Source organism: Sphaeramia orbicularis, chromosome 16, assembly GCF_902148855.1.
Source record: "Sphaeramia orbicularis chromosome 16, fSphaOr1.1, whole genome shotgun sequence".
Lineage (NCBI taxonomy): Eukaryota > Metazoa > Chordata > Actinopteri > Kurtiformes > Apogonidae > Sphaeramia > Sphaeramia orbicularis.
In genome coordinates, this window is record NC_043972.1 from 10,850,520 (window position 1) to 10,864,943 (window position 14,424).

A 14,424-nucleotide genomic window follows, 5' to 3' on the forward strand; every position below is an offset into this window, starting at 1 on the left:
GCAGAGATTGGGTTCTTTCTATTGGTCTATAACACATTAGGGTAGAGGCCTGCATTGGCTGAGGGGGAGGGGTGGAAGTGGGCGGAGCAGAGAGCAGCAGAGTGCAGTCGGTGAGAGAGAGATGGAAGACTTTTATGACTTTTAGCAGCCTTTTAGTGAGGTTTTAGCGGCGAATTATTATAGATCAGCAGTGTTGGGTGAATTACTTTTAAAAATAATTAGTTGTAGTTACTAGTTACTTTTACAGAAAAGTAATTGAATTAGTAACAGAATTACTCCTTCATAAATGTAATTAGTTACCAGGGAAAGTAATTATTGGGTTACTTTTTTGAAAAACCTTCAAATATGTAAAAGGAAACTGATTTTTGAGCGTGTTTCATGGCCAGTTGCAAAGAGTAGAACAGCAGACAGGTACTGAATACCATGACTGTGGTGAGGCTGGGGGTCCACCAGGGCCCAGCTGGGGTCCACCAGGGCCCGGCTTTTCCACCACATGAATGCATATCTGCATTTATAAGAAGAAGATGCTCCTCCACTTAATTCCACATCTCCACTTTTTTCAGTCGCTCCTCCCTGATACAGCAGTAAATGTCTTCAGTCCAGTCAGTCATGCTCAGTGATAACTCCTTAATTAGCTGATAACTCCTCCCCTAAATTAGCTGCGCACGTAGCTGCGTTCAAGTGGATGGGGTGTGCTGCGGACAACTCAAACTCGGACATGTCATTAGTTGTTCAGGTGAAGGCAGTGTGGACAGCTCAGACTCATGGACACACAGGTGAAGCATGAAGGCAGTGTGGGCAATTTGAATATAAGAACAGCACATAAACGAACGGCTCACAACGAATTGGTTCTTATCATTCACTGAAAAGAGCCGTTCAAAAGACTCGACTCGTCCACGAACGTCACATCTCTCGTGCCTGGCTGAACGAGCCAGGACGGAAAACAGCTGTTAGATATCAGTGCATAGTAACGCAACACATTTTGCTGCTGGTAACGGTAAGGGCGTTGTAACGTTTCAAATAGTAATTCATTAGATTACCCGTTACTGGAAAACAATAACGGCGTTACTAATGGCACTATTTTTAATGCGTTATTCCCAACACTGTAGATCAGGGATTCTCAAACTTTTTTGAACTAAGCCCCACTAACAGCATCATGAGCCTCATGAGTCCCAATGACCAAAAAAATTGTGGGACCGGTGGTTGTGGTGGTGTGTGTGTGTGTGTGTGTGTGTGTGTGTGTGTGTGTGGGGGGGGGGGGGGGGGGGGGGGCACATAAGTCAAAAAAATAACGCGACAGACCTGTATATGGAGGTTGTGGTGGGTAATATAACTCTGTAAATAAAGCTGTGAGAAAGTGAAAGTGAGCGGGGACTATGTGCCGAGTGATTTATAATGTTGTGATGTCGCTCACGACCCCCCCCTTTTACTTGCACCCACCCAGGAGAGTGTTGAGATGGTTGAGCACCACTGTTGTAAATATTTGTATATAATAGTGATAGTGCTGTTTGGAGCGTCGTCGTCGTTGTGTTTTAATCTGTATTTTTGCAGTTTGTTTTGTTCATTGATAGTTGTATTGTACATGGAGAGAAATCTGTTTCTTTATTCATCAATCAAAAAGAATGGATTTGCAGTTAAAAAGAATTGATTTGATTGATTTCTCTCCATAATTGTAGCATTAAATTTGATGTAAATGTCCAATTCTTTATATATGCAGATGTAAGTCTATATGCAGGTCTCTCCAGGGCATACACAGATGCAGTGTGTGTATTTGAATCAGATGGTGGATGTTTTTGTCAGTGAAATGAGGGGCTCTGTCTACAACTAGACACAAAGTGAACACAGACTATCAACAGGATCCAAAAGAAGCAAAATAAAGAAGAACATGGACACACAATGATCTAGATTCTAGACAAACTCAAATGTTTGAACACATGGAAAATAGTTGACAGTTCATTTCAATTATCTCATAAGATTTCCTTATGCACATTTACAGTTGTTTTCCATAATAAATATGATACAAAAAATATATAAGTCCAGTTAAGTTAAGTTTTTTAAATTTTTTAATGTAACATACTATTTTAAGCATTTATTACATTAATAATGATAACTAATGGCCAGATACAGAAAATTAAATGGAAAAAAAGGTGCCAAAGAATTGGGGAATAAAGACATTTTCTGACACTTTTATTGCAAAAACAACCTAAAGAAATCGAGGCTGCCAGTTAAAAGGGGCGTCCATAAAGGGTTAATGCAGGGCACTTAAACTTAAAAGCCAGAAATTGCGACGCTGTGCACTTTTGAGAACCATTTTACGCATTTAAAGAAACGAGACAAGATGGGAAGCTTTTATATGTACCATCCAAATGGAGAATCTGCCTTTTGATGTCTTGTCAGGAATTTATTAGGGCTCGGTCTAATGTTGGTGCTTGTGCTGCATCACTTTCTGACAGATTTGATTGATGCCGTACCTGCTCTGGGAAGCGTAATGGCCTCGGGTGTGAGTGCAGGTTTACACGGCACAGAGAAAACCTGTCTATGGGTGTGAGGCTGCAGTTCATTATTGGCCTTATCTGACAGTTTCCTGGCAAATGGGAGAGTGAGTGAGAAGTGTTTTATTGCTGTTGGTAATCATGTCAGCATCACTGTCCAACAACAGCTGAGTGTTTATCCTGTGTTTGGAACTGGAGCACATGTCCAGGTGCAGGGGGAGGAGCCTGCTGCAGTCAGGTGGGTTCAGCAGGTCCGTCTAGACCCAGGCCTTTTGGACAGTACTTATCTGTACTCCCACACATATCCATAGTCAGAGCCTATTACCAGTTATCTGGACTGAAACAGCTGAGGGAAGGTGGACAGATGGACAACTGGACAGATGGACAACTGCAGAAGAGTGACCCACAGGGAGGGTCAACTATAGAGCAAATGTCTAAAGCTCCATCAGTGGGACTGAGCAGTTATTATTATTATTATTATTATTATTATTATTATTATTATTATTATTAGGTTGTGCATGCACATCCATTGTGATTTTTTGTGTCATATTTTGGTCCTGACACAAAACATGATGCAAAAATAATTAAGAGCTTATTATAATTATATATTTGTCTGTTAAATTAAATTAGACTCTTATTAACATTACCCCAGAATATGTGGTTATTTTTTTATTTATAGGGCTTTACATTACTTACATACTTATATACTGTATGTATATGTCATTATTATGACTACTATTACCATTATCACTTTATAATGACTTTTATATTGAGATTATATATATATATATATATATATATATATATATATATATATATATATATATACATACACACACACACACACACACACACACACACATACATATAATATTGTAACATAATTACTCATTTATTATTACTACTTTAGACTTTGTTTTACTAGTACTTATGTACACTTTACTTTTTCACTGTTTTTATTTATTGGTATTAATATTTTCTTGTGATATTTCTAATGTGTACATTCTGTGTTCAGACTCAGTTTTACTGTCATTTAATCATTAGACATGAAAAAACGAATTATAGTTCCCCAGGTCTCAGTGTCTGAAGCATAAATAAGATAAACATGAAAAGCAATCGGAGAGTGCAGACCTCCGCCAAGGCAGAACAGTGGGCTCCAGTGGCCCCCCCACCCCCGACCACCACCAAAATTTAATCATTTCTTCCTTGTGCCAGTATCAACATTTCCTGAAAATTTCCTGAAAATCCATCCATAACTTTTGAGTTATCTAGCTAACAAATAAACAAACATGCACACACACTAATACACAAAGCAAAGCGATCACAATACCTCCTGGCGGAGGTAAATATCAAATAAAATATATAAACGTTAAATAATGTAGAATAAAAATTACCATTTGTGTTGTGCTGCAATTGGAACCTCAGCTTTCGGAGGGATCTGCCCAAGGGATCAATACAGGTCTATCTAATCTAATCTAATCTAATCTAATCTAATCTAATCTAATCTAATCTAAAGGCCTTTATACAACCAAGAAACCAGAAAAAAAGCAGAAGACGAGGGTTTGATGCAAAGCAGTGATTATTTTCTGCACGATGCCATAAGAATGTGTTTCATAACGAAGACAGAACACAAAAAGCATTTATAATTGTCACTAAATGAAGTATCTGTGAGCTCCGCCTGCAGACATAAGACCCACAGACCTTGTCCTGAAGTTGGATATTCAGACTAAATTAGCTGCTTTTCTGGCTTTACCTTGTAGCCGACAGACCTGTCCGCCCTAAAGTCAGGTCAGCGTCTGATGGGATAATAACACCACACTTTACTCCAACATTAAGCAGGGAAAATACTTATGATTCTGAAGATTTAACAAGAAATACACGAGTGTAAAATACCTGCAGTTACCAAATAATACATGAACATTTGGGTTTTAACCCTTGCATGAATTATGAGACCCTCAGTCAACTGTGATTTTATTCCTTTTTAGACAAAGAAAAAAAAAAGATTGACATTTTTTAAGAACCTATTTTTCATGGAGATCTTTTATTAAACCAATATCAGAAAATGATGAAAACTATCAAATAAAAAAAATTCTAATACTGATAATGTGATATTTTCTCACATTTTAACATATTTTAATACTAGTTGTTACTTTATGGAAATAATATGCAAAACACCCAAAAGTTTAAGAAACCATTAATTACACTCTAACATATTTCAATACTTTGTCATTGTATAAACACAATATACAGTCTACTCTCGTTAAACCGCCCGCCGTTATACCGCCATTTTCGCTGACCGCCGACCAAAACCATTGCACAAAAATCCCCAATGCATTATTCCATTAGCTACCGCCATTTCCGCCTATCGCCATCCGCCAGCCCAGTTCCATGCACAAACAACACTTATACCATTGATTTCCCGACCGTTATACCGCCAGCGTGATTGCCATCGAGTACACATAAATTTTAACAACGCACTGAAACAAACGCGCCAGACGCTGATCGCAACAAGCTACGAGTAGGTCTACGGAACGGCCACTGTTCATTTATCGCAGAACACTCAGTAGGTCAGGATGTCGGGAAGAGGACGTGGGATTAAGCCAAAGCCTCAAGATGATGGGGTGTCATTTCCCGACACGGTATAATAATGCTTAAAATGTTTCCCCACTTTAAATGATCCCTTACAACATAACAGAATCAAGATTTATTTAGAAACACAATTAGAACGGGTTAACGGAGGCAGCATAGACATCATATAGTAAAGACATGCACATTATGGACGCAACCCGTTGTAACGCCATTTTCGCTATACCGCCAATTTGGCCGTGAACAGAAGTTGGCGGTATAACGAGAGTAGACTGTAGTAATTGAAGCATCCCTCAAGCTGGCAAAGCAAATCAAGTTTAAAAGCAGGTGCAATTCCGAAATGCAATGAAGTAGCATTGATGCTAATGCAGGATATTAACCCATAAAGACCCAGTGCTACATTTCTGTCAGTTCCCGAATGATTTTTTCTTTCTATTTAACCATTCTTAAATGATTTATCTCCATCTATTGTAATATAATCCTCTGCATGTTGCGTTTTTTTTGTTTTTTTTCTCGGTATAATCATGTATTTTCCTTTATCTGATTTTCTGATCTTGTAGATGTTCATAAAAGCTCAAATCAAAGTATGAGGGTTGTTTTTATCAGAAACAGAAAACACATACCATCCAATCACATCATCTGAAAAAATAATAAATTTGGATGTTGTGCTTTCTAGAAATGGAACCCATGGGCAGTATTTACAAAGAAAACAGGATCCAGAATAGAGCCCTGAGGCACCCCAAAGCCTTCAAATTCAACTGTTACTACATCAGAACAGAGGAAACTGAAGAAAAAGTGACTTTTTCAGCAAAGTTTATCATTACTTGAACATAAACCCAGTGTGTCCTTTCACTGTCATTGATCCAACTCCATGGGTTTTATTGGTGAATCAATGTTGTAGAAGATGACAGTGTTTCCATGGTAACTACAAAGCCTCTGAATGACCTTTGAATTCAACCCATAAAGAACTAGTGCTACTTTTGTGTCAGCAAGTTAAGTTTTTTCTTTATTTATAGGTGACTCATCATCATTTATTCCAACATTATCCTCTGCCTTTTGCATTTTTTCAGTGAAAAGCTGGTATTTTCCTATGTTTCATTCACTGATCATGTAGATGTTCATAAAAGCCCAGATTAAAGATGATTGTGATAATATCAGAAAAAGAAAACTGAAGAAAAAGTGACTTTTTCAGCAAATATATTAATCAATAACTGAATATAAAAAAGTGAGGTGTGTCCATCCACTGTCATTGATCCAACTTCATGGGTTTTACTGGTGAATCAATGTTGTAGAAAATGACTGTTTCCACAGTAAGTACGGATCCTCTGAATGTCCAAATGGGTCATCTCTGATGACCATGAAAAGATGAAGAACTGTATTTTACACCAATTATTTTCATGTATTGATAGGATTAGTGGATCCACAAGTATTAAACAGTTTTATAAACAGCAGATGGTTTCGGTCGGTGGTGGATGTTTGGGTCTTTAAGGGTTAAAGTGAACACAGTAAATGTCGTTTGATATATGTTTGATGCTGGGGTTTAATCTGCAGCTATAACACAACGGTTAAAATCTCATAAATCCATTCACAGAGAAACTCACGGTGAAGCAACGGAGCTTAAAATTAATTTTAAAAGTTGTCGAGATGCCAGACGTACTTTCCATTTCCTGACGGCGTAACCTCTGGTGTCATCCAACTTAAATCTCTGAGTAATCATTTTCAGTTGCCATCTGTTGTTCTAACTTTGCCAAAAGTTGACAAACCATCACTGTTTCAGGAGGACGCAGAGGTTCTGATTAAACACCATTGTCTGCAACTTATTCCCATTAACCCTTTAACACATTAACCCATGATTCCAGGTAAAGGTTAACATATTAACCCTGTAACCCCTGAGACATTATTTCAATGATGCTGTGAATCTGCGACAATTCAGGTTCATTAAAGCTACTGTGAGTATGTGTTTGTGTTCCTTTTCTTCAGTGGTTTTGTTTTACTGTGTGTTTTAGGTTCAAAACAAGGTGGAATAACAATAAAAGACATAGAGGAACTTTGACAGGTTTGGACTAAATAAGGCAGAATTTACATCAATAAGAGATTTAGGATGTTGAACATCAACTGTGAACTGGAACACTGAACAACAACAAGGATTGGAATTTGGGCCCAACAGTTTATTTTTTGGGTCCTTTTTTTCTAAATCAGTCCAGCTGGCTTTTGACACCTGGTTGAACTCTATAAAGCAGATACACAGTCCCCCCCCCAAAAAAGAAGAAGAAAATAGGCAACAAAATGAACAAAACAGTCAATGTGATCAATAAAATGAAAAAAAGTGAATAATAAACCAACAAAGTAATAAGTAACATGAACAAAATAAGACAAACTGAACAAAATTGAAGAAAAAATTAGGAAAATACAAAACAAATAATCAACTAAATGATAGAAATGAATACAATATTTACTAAACAATAAATAACAAATTTAACTAAAACAAACAAACAAACAAACAAACAAACAAACAAACAAACAAATAAATAAATAAGTATTTGAATTTGGGCCCAGTAGTTTGGTTATGAGCTCTTTTTTCTACAATCAGTCCAGCTGTTTTTCTTTCACCTGGTTGAACTCCATAAAGCAGTTACCCAGCCAAAAAAAGAAGAAAATAAGCAACAAAATGAACAAAAACAGTCAGAGTGATCAGTAAAATCAATAAAAGTGAATAATAAACCAACAAAATGTAGAAAAATAAACAAAATAAGCAATTAAATGAACAAAAATAATAAAATATTTACTAAACAATAAATAACATGAAAAAAGACAAAAAATTAACTAAAATGAAGTAAAAAATAAATAAGCAATAAGTATTTCAATTTGGGCCCAGTAGTTTTAGTTTTGGGCTCTTTTTTTTTTTTTTAACTCGGTCCAGCTGTTTTTTAAAACCTGGTTGAATCCATAAAGCAGTTCCACGGTCAAAACTCTTATTTGCACCAAAACAAAAAAAAAAAAGAGGCCCCTAAAGTAAAATGAGTTTGACACTCCTCATTTATCATGACGTAATCCAATAATTAAAAACAAAACAAAACAAAACACAACATAGTCTTTCTATTTTGGATTAGCAATGTTGAACTGTTTTTACAGATATTTATGGTAAATTGGAAGTTTTTATGTTTGAGCTGGGAAAAAAATACATATTTGTGAGTTATCCATGAATTTTGTTTTCATGTATATGTATGAGTATTCATGTTTTCTTGAAATCTGTTTTATTTCTAGTCACTCAAGTAGGATTATTTTGTTTATTTGGCTTTTTGGCACCTGGTTGAACTTGAAAATACAGTTACACGGTCAAAAAGGAAAAGGAAAAAAATATATACAACAACACTTCAAACAGGAAAAGCAAAAAACCACGAGGAAAATGGTGTAAAAAAAAAAAAAAAAAGTCTATTTTTATAATGAGTCAGTCTCACTCACTGCTCTGTGTTTTACCCCCCATTACACAGGTGGCAGGGGGTGAACTGAGCATGCTCAGATGTCTATGGAAAGTGCAAGGTTTATTCTATCAGCACATTTTGACATTTTTCTTATTGAGGAAGCGGTTGGATTTTTATGAATATTTAACATAAATCATACATTCAGAACGCTCACCACAGACACGTCAGGGGTTGAAGGGTTAACACCGTCTGTCACGGACTAACGTCAGTGGATGTTACTATTAGTGCATTTTAACTAGCAATAAAAGCCCAAGAGAGAAGAAGAAAAAAATAAAAAAATAAATGTAAGGACTGTAAAATACTAACACATAAAAGCCAACCCTTAATTAGAAGAGTTCTCACATTTATTATCCTATCTGCGCTGAGTGCACACCTGTCTTCTCCAGCCGACCGTAGTCAGACGCTCTCAGCATTAAATGGCATCATCGCTCATGCTTTGGCGCTCTGATAAGCCAGGGATCATCATGGAGGGGGTGGGGGTGGGGGGCTGGATAGGGTGTGGGTGTTCGACATGGACAGGTCTGCAGCTGATGAAACCAGCCTGATGTACAAGACAGTGTCCACGCTGCTGCTGCTGCTGTTTAACCCTGTGAAGTCTGAACCATTAAAGCACTGAGAACATTCCAGTTCGTTGAAACTGGAGCCTTCAGTAGTCCTTCTGAAGAACCAACAACATTTTTTTTTCTCAAATATCAGTTTCTTTGTGTGAGTTTCAATTTTTTTATCTTATTTGATCCATCAGGTGTCAATGCTCAAATATTATTTTTTGAACAAACAAAAACATAATATGACACAAACATGACTAACAAACTGGTAATTCATCAAGTCATTTTAAATCAAAGGGAAAAGGACAAATGTGGGTGTAGATATTTTTCTAACTGATTGAATCGGGTTCGGCTGTGAGATGCTTTTAAGGAACATTTGATTTGACAGTAACAGAGATGACAAGTAATTAATCTACTATTGGTGTATCCTAAACATTTTGTACAAAATAATGGGAGAAGAAAAATGACATACCTTAGTGCCTTCAACATGTTTTGTGCCAGAGGAAGTGACATCACAGGATGCAGGTCTCATGTTTTTATATGAATGCTTTGGAGATTTTTATGGAGTTTAATAACAGAGAGAACAGAGTTGACCAGATCGTATAGACCAGGGGTCTGCAACCTGTGGCTCCGGGGCCACATATGGCTCTTCAGCATCTCTCTATGGCTCCTCTGGTCAAAAAACATAAGGAATATTTGGAAATGAACTGAATGAGTCATTACTTTTAAACGCCGCTATAGGCCTAAATCTATTCTAACTTTGTCTATCTGCAAAAATGTGCAGGCTTTACACAGAATGAAATAATTTTTTGACAGCATTAAAACCAAAATGGATTATGTTCTTGCCAAATTCAATACAAGTTTATCAATTTGCATTTGTTCAGAATTAGTAAGTAAGCCACTATACATGAAAGTTGCACATTTTCTCCATTACACAACGTAATTATGTTTTGGAAATAGTGTCCATCATAAAAAAAAAAAAAATTGTACAAATCTTGAATGTTTTCTTTGTTGTAGTTTTATAATTTCATAAATGCACCAGACATTGCATTATTGTAATGGAAATACAAAGTTAAATAGCAAACTAATCACAAATAGGCTACAACAGAGCAGCCACCTCATGGTAAAATGTAGATGGGTTTAAAAAAATTGTTATGGCTCCAGCCAGATTTCTTTCTTTTTTTCCAGACAAAAATGGCTCTTTAGGTTGTAAAGGTTGCCGACCCCTGGTATAGACAGACAAAAAACATTTATTTAATACTGAATTTCATATAATACAGAAAATACCTATTCTGTGCAATTGATTTTATTGATGTTGTTAGAGTGAGCACAAAAACAAGAAAATTATATTAAATTGTTTCATTTTAATTCAAGTTCAATGTATGAATCCTGAGCCGAAGACAGTCCATTTTGGATGGGGTGGGACTTCTTAGGCTAATATTTTCTGTATACATTTTATCAAAAATATACAAAAAGCATTATTATTTGTTAAAGTTCAATTCAATTAGTAGTATTATTAAAAACTGATTCAATTAAGATTTGTCTGGGGAGAAAAAACAAAGGGTGTATCTGGGAGACGCCAAATGTACCCCCAATTCTGAAATGACCCATATACTTTTAGTACCTTTTAAAATAATGGTGATGTTTAACATGTATGTTCTTATCAGTTTTAAGTTTGTTTTTAGTGCCGACTTCCATTGTGTTTATGTATATTTCTAGTGTGATTTCCATTTTGTGTAACTTCTTCCGCTGCTCCTACCATCTTGGCCAGAACACTCGAAAAAGAGATTTTTAATCTCAATGAACTTTTTTCCTGGTTAAATCAAGGTTATTGTAAAAAACTATGAAGGTTGATGAAAAGGGCTGATTTGTGTTGTAATAATTAGAACTTCTTCACTGGCATACAGTTAGATATGATAAGTGGTCAGAGATTGCGTTGAAATGCTTTATTCTCTCTTCAGGTTGATTATATACAGGTGAACAGTTCTGGTGTTGACATGGGTAGGATGATTTTAAGTCAATTATGCATCCATCCAGTCTGTGCATTTAAGTCTGTCTTCTCTTCAGGCCACATGCTCCCAGTCAAACAAAGGAAGGAGGGTGGTCTGGGCCTGACTCTTCCTCTTAAAGGGTTGGGTGTGGCCTGATAGGAGAGGGTTAGGTCCTGACCCTCCCCAACCAGGAAGTGGAGTTTTTAACAGTTATAATAATAAATTCCTTTTCTAAATGGTCACAGTTCTTCCTCCTTCCTCATTAACGACAGTCTTGTAGTGTCACTGGAAAGGCCTCTGGTGAATGAACTCCTCCCCCTGGTGGATTACCTGTGTATTGCATGTATCTAATTGTATATATCAGGTTTTTCAAGACAAAAAAAATCTCACACTGATCATGTAGAGGGCTTCAAAACTCATGCATCAAATATGATACGTCTGGTGTTATAGGGTTAAACTAAGGCTACATTCACACAGCAGGTCTAAATGCACAATTCAGATTTTTTGGGTGAAATCCGATTTTTTTGTTTGTTCGTTCATATTCCACATTAAATGCGACTTCTGTCAGTTTTGAGTCTGAACTGAATGTGACCCTGAAGTGACCCACATGCACTAAAGAGGTCCTGATGGAATAAGAGACCACGTTTTTACAGAAGTAACACTTCTGGGACGCGGAATTGTGACGTTTGTCGCATTTCAGTGACGTAAAGATTGGATAAATGCAACCTGGCCATTCAGACTGAAGTCACATGGTAAAATATCTGATCTGTATCAGATTTAGGACCACATATGAAAGTGGTCTGGGTCAGATTAGTGCTGTTCAAACTGTCTGTAACAGATCGGATACAGGTCACATATGGGGGAAAAAAATCCGATTTCGGCCAAATTTACCTGCATCTGAATGTAGCCTGATTGACATTGAAAATTCACACAATAGCGCCCCCTAGAAATTTACCTTTACGAAAATTGCATCAGTTCAGACATACAAACACCGATTTGGCTCAAATTTGACTCAGTGGTACATCTCACAGGCCTACACCCATTCAGTGGAACAAATTGAATTTTGGCTGCATAGCGCCCCCTACAGATTTACTCATACAAAAATTTCTTTAGTTCGTACATACAAACACTGATTTACCTCAAAATTTGAGTCAATTGTCAGTCTCCCAGGCCTACACCCATTCATCAGAAGACATTAAAATTTGGTGCTAGAGCGCACCTGCTGAGCAATGGACATGCTTGTACTGGACGTGCCAGTGGTGAGGGCCTTTAGATGCCGCTTGTGGCTTTAATTTTTTGTCTGCTTCTTGTTCATTGTGCTACTTATGTTTATTTTTGTCCAGTTTCTTGCCCATTTTGTTCAGTTTTATTCATTTTCTCTCATTTTGTCTATTTTTCACGAATTTTGCAGCATATTTTGTCTATTCATTTTAATACTTGTATTTTTTTTCCTTATTTATTCACTTTTTAAATCAACCTGACTTTTTCCTCATTTTTTCCCCATAAATTAGTCTCATTTTGATGCCTATGTTTGTTTATTCTGTCCATGTGTTTTCATGCTTTCTAGTTCTTTTGTGTGTTTCATATAATGCATAGGTGTCAAACATACAGCAAGAACATTTTTTAGTGATTATTTATAGGTTATTATGCTGTAATTTTACTGTTCTGACACACTTTAAATCAAATTGGGCTGAACGTGGAACCTGAACTAAAATCAGTTTAACATTTTTGATGTATAGCAGTAGTTTAGATAATGACAGTTGTGATAGATTAGTGTAGAACTGCTGTTGAGCCACTTCAGAATGCATAATGATGCATTTTTGTATCTGTAACAATATAGTTTGAGGATCACAGATGTCCCACATTTCCTTTTCCCTTAAACTTCTAGAACACAGTAGAACTCCGACTGAAGTTTAGATGATCTTCTCTATGTAAACTCTAATCACTCATTACAATCGTTTGTGTATTTTCCCTAAATAAAGGATTACCCATAAAGCAGTCTGTCCACTTCATCTGCCGCGTGCAGATATAATCCTGTTCAGAAACATTAGGCCAACACAGCGCAGGTTGGCGCCAACATCAACTTCTCACTCCACAAACATTATCAAACCACAAACAAACCACACATGGGGACCCTTTCCTCCTTTTCTTTGCGTCGACAGTCGGCGCCACTGCTTCGATTCATTGTTTGTTGTGAATTTAACCCATAAAGACCCAGCAATACTTTTGTGTCAGTTCCCAAATAAGGTTTCATCTATATTTAACCTTTCTTAAGTGATTTATCACCATTTATGGCTGCCTGTCTGTCAGAGGACAGACTTGACAGTTCTGTTGCTGCTCTATAAAGCTCTGAATGGTTTCAGACTAAAATACATCAGTGACCTCCTGACCCAGTATGAACCCACCAGACCCCCTCAGGTCATCTGGATCCGGTCTGTTGTCAGTTCCCAGAGTCAGAACCAGACAGAGAAGCTGTGTTCGGCTTCTATATTCTACATCAGGGTCTGCAACCTTATTATCAGTCAGAGCCATTTTGCCGGCTCTTCTGCCAAAAAAAATAGTCTGGAGTCGCAAAAAATAACAGAGCTTTAGACACTTTTAAAAGTTTTAATCTTTTTTTTACATTTTATCTGTTTCAAACCACTGACATACACACAAACAGAAGTGCAGTGTGGAATGGATTCGAGAGTATGATTACTCTAAAAGTACACAATAAAAGTATTCATTGATATTTTTGCTAATAGTATATGAAGTACTAATACCAAATATACCAATTCACAAGGTATTACTGGAAAAAATAATTTTGTTCATCATTGAATTTAGTCTTAAAGCCTTTAGACAAAAAAACAAACACTTTTGGAGCTTGGAAGGGATTTTTGAGTTTGATTACTCCAAAAGTACACAGTAAAAGTAGTTCATAGTATTTGTGCCAATAGTATATAAAGTACTAATACCAAATATACCAAATTCACGAGGTACTTATTGGAAGAAAATAGTTTTATTCATCATTGAATTTATGGGCGATATGGTGGTGCAGTTGTTAGCACTCGTGCCTCACAGACAGAAGGTCCTGGGTTCAATTCCAACACCAGTCGACGGGGGGGTGGGTCCTTTCTGTGTGGAGTTTGCATGTTCTCCCCGTGTCTGTGTGGGTTCTCTCCGGGTACTCCAGCTTCCTCCCACCATCCAAACACATGCACTGATAGGTTAACTGGTTAATGTAAATTGCACATAGGTGTGAATGTGAGAGTGATTGTTTGTCTCTATATGTCAGCCGTGCGATGAACTGTCGACTTGTCCAGGGTGTACCCCGCCTTCGCCCCTATGT

General features: G+C 36.9%; 1 long non-coding RNA gene across 1 annotated transcript in view; it reads left to right on the forward strand.

Annotated features, from left to right (window-relative positions):
• LOC115436173 (uncharacterized) overlaps positions 1-13,930 on the forward strand; it is a 29,875-nt gene extending 15,945 nt beyond the window's left edge. The window contains exon 3 of the long non-coding RNA XR_003937785.1: positions 13,920-13,930. This is a non-coding gene — a long non-coding RNA (uncharacterized LOC115436173). The remainder of the gene's footprint in view (positions 1-13,919) is intronic.
• Positions 13,931-14,424: the final 494 nt, after the last annotated feature.